This window comes from Poecilia formosa, unplaced genomic scaffold, assembly GCF_000485575.1.
Source record: "Poecilia formosa unplaced genomic scaffold, Poecilia_formosa-5.1.2 Scaffold406, whole genome shotgun sequence".
Lineage (NCBI taxonomy): Eukaryota > Metazoa > Chordata > Actinopteri > Cyprinodontiformes > Poeciliidae > Poecilia > Poecilia formosa.
This window is the reverse complement of record NW_006800345.1, coordinates 301693-304591: the sequence shown is the minus strand read 5'-3', so window position 1 is coordinate 304591 and position 2899 is coordinate 301693. Positions and strand designations below refer to the sequence as shown.

At 40.1% G+C, this 2899-nt stretch overlaps 1 protein-coding gene across 1 annotated transcript in view; it reads left to right on the top strand.

The window, feature by feature from the left end:
• The first annotated feature begins 662 nt into the window (after positions 1-662).
• The window catches only part of hcar1-3 (hydroxycarboxylic acid receptor 1-3), a 12636-nt gene continuing 10399 nt past the window's right edge, over positions 663-2899 (top strand). The window contains exon 1 of the mRNA XM_007576381.2: positions 663-732. The gene's annotated coding sequence lies outside the window, so the exon portion shown is untranslated. The remainder of the gene's footprint in view (positions 733-2899) is intronic.

Genomic DNA, 2899 nt, shown 5'->3' with positions numbered 1-2899 from the left:
CTCTGACGTTAGCAACGAGCGATATATTTCATGTAACTGCTTATTTACATCCGTCGTTGCCGTGATTTTTAATAACTTACCTCGGGAACAAGCTTATTTACGTGCGATTTTGATTTTATTTGTTACTCACTGGAAACGCCGCAATGGCGAAATGGTGCTTTTTCAACATTAGCAGAATATCAACCACGACTAGCGCGTATTTGTAACGCAGTTTATGACAGCGAGTTACCGAAGTCAAAGAAGTGAAGGAAACTGCTGTTGGATTTTAGTCCAACTAAAATCAGGAGACGAGATGCAGCATTTATGTTAAACAAATGAAATAAATAAGGACTAGTGAATAAAAGTGAGGAAAATACATTTAAAAAGTTGATGTTACTTGACTCATGGTTATAAAATCAGTCATGGGATGTACTTAGTTTTTCAAAAACAAAAATGTCCTTTTTCACTTTCACAACAGTAACTAATCTCAAAGCAGAATCTGTGTTCTTGATCATAGATAAAAATCATTTTGACACCTGGTGAAGTACCTAAAAATACAAATTAATTTCCTTATTTCCGTATAAATCCTGAAACGTCAGTGCGCCAAACGTTTTCTCTGGAAACATCTTTGCCAACGTCGTGTTATGACAAGCCCTCACAATCAGCATTTTTTTGGAAGGAGATCTCACACTTTTCACAGTAGAGCACTTTCACTCTCGCCACACGCTTCAGCAACTGAACCCATTACTGCTGGTGAGTACGAAAAACTTTAGCTTTTACCCAGGTTTTATTGATGCATGTGGTTTTTTTCTGAAGTTTGAACTAGATGTGTTGCATTCATTTCATTTAAAAAAAAAATAAAAGAAGAAAAGCTGAATTAAAGCGAGCTCTTAAATATTCGTCAGAAAAATAGATGAAGATGTTGATATACTGCAAAATCTTACCAAGTATTTTTGATCTACTACCTCATTAAACTTGAATTATGATTAAACTCAGTTACAAACAACTTTTAAACTAGAAATATGAGGCTGTTTTAAGTCAATACGTCCTTAATTTAAATAAAAAGATTCTAGTGTAAGTGAAATAATGATTAAAGACATTTGAACTTATAATATGGGAAAATGTTGTGTTCCACGGGCAAATTATTTTGCTTATAACTAATCATTTTCATCAATATGAGCAATTATTGACTTAAAATAAGCTACTGTTTATTGATGAAAGGTTACTTGTAAGTCATTTTTGTCTTCTCTCAAAAGTACTAAGATATTTGCACTAGAAACTAAAGCAGATATACTTGGTAAGATTTTGTGGTTTTGCAGTGAACATACAGGAAATTACAGTTTTACCCCCATGATACTTGTTTTGTATTCTGTTGTGCAACTTTTAANAGGGAGTCCCCAGGAGGGGCACTCTCCAGTACCCCCTCCAAGGACTCCAAGAAGGGTGGGTAATCTGAACTGTAGTTCGGCCTGTAAGCACAAACAGTCAGAACCCGTCCCCTCACCTGTAGGCGGAGGGAGGCTACCCTCTCGTTAACCGGGGTAAACCCCAACGTACAGGCGCCGAGATGGGGGGGCAATAAGTTTGCCCACTCCTGCCTGGTGCCTCTCACCGTGGGCAACTCCAGAGTGGAAGTACGTGCAGCCCCTCTCAAGGAGACTGGTTCCAGAACCGGAGCCATGGATCGAGGTGAAACCGACTATTTCTAGCCAAAACCTCTCAACCTCACACACCAGCTCCGGCACCTGGATGCACAGTTGTAATTACAACTCCCTTACACTTCAAGCAAGTTTTTCACTGTTCATTATCATATCCATTAATGTCCATATCTCTGTTTCCATGTTTGTTCCTAGGGAAGATTGGAAAAATCATTACTTGGACAGTGGTCTCTTCACGGGTCTTGTCTTCTATTGCAGTTTTCATCAAAGGAGAAGTTGAGTATTCAGACTCGGCTGTTGCCTTTTCACAGAAAACTTCCCCAGCCGGGGAAGCATCAAAATGAAAAGCATCGAAAAGAAAAACATTGAAAAGATCATACCAAGAGAAAGTGCACTCATCCTGAAAGATACTTTTTTCTAAATCGCTTCCAGAAAGTGGTTTGTCAGAAACGTTCCTCATTCCTGAGGTAATCAAATGTCTACTACCAAAACCCAGGGGAAAAAACATGCTAAGATCTCTGCCACACTAAAAATCAGGGAGAGCGCGACAGATATAACATGATGTCAGTCAAGATAGTGGACAACAAGGATTTCTAGAGTGTTGTTTGTGCTGATATTTAGCCAAGTCATCGCAAGTTCTGCATGCGGCCAATTTTGATTTGTTCTGAGAGCGAACACCGTAGATATCCTCCTCTTTTGCCCTTTTCTGCAGCACAGAAGTTAATGTCTGATAGTCAGGTCTTCTCTTTCCAGAATTAACGTCCTCAGCCAGGGACGTTTGCTGTTTTGGAAGATTAGCCAAATCTTCCCCTAGGACAGCTCTCTCTCGGGTCCGATCTTCCAATGGTGCTTTTGTCAGCGTAGAGGTTGAGCGTTTAGTTGGGGACAGAGCTGTCTGAAAACTCCCACCATGGCCTGATGATGAGCCACGGCAAACTTTCCCAGCCGGGGAAGTTTGCCGTGAGTCTTGCTTCCCCAACTGGGAAGTTGGGGAAGGGTTGAAAAGATATGCATCAAATTCATCGTAATCTATGGACTCATCCGTGCAAATAGCCATGTCAAAAGTGACCCCAGGAAGTAGCTTATTGCAAAGCTTCCTCACTCCTGAGGTGATCAAATATCCTGCTCCAAAAGCTATTGGAAAAAACATAGTGACTGCGATATTTTCCATTCTCAAAATATTTGTGAAAAACGTGTGCTACAGATCAAAGAGATGCTTGGATATAACCTCCTGTTTTGAGATCCAATCATTCATAACCTCA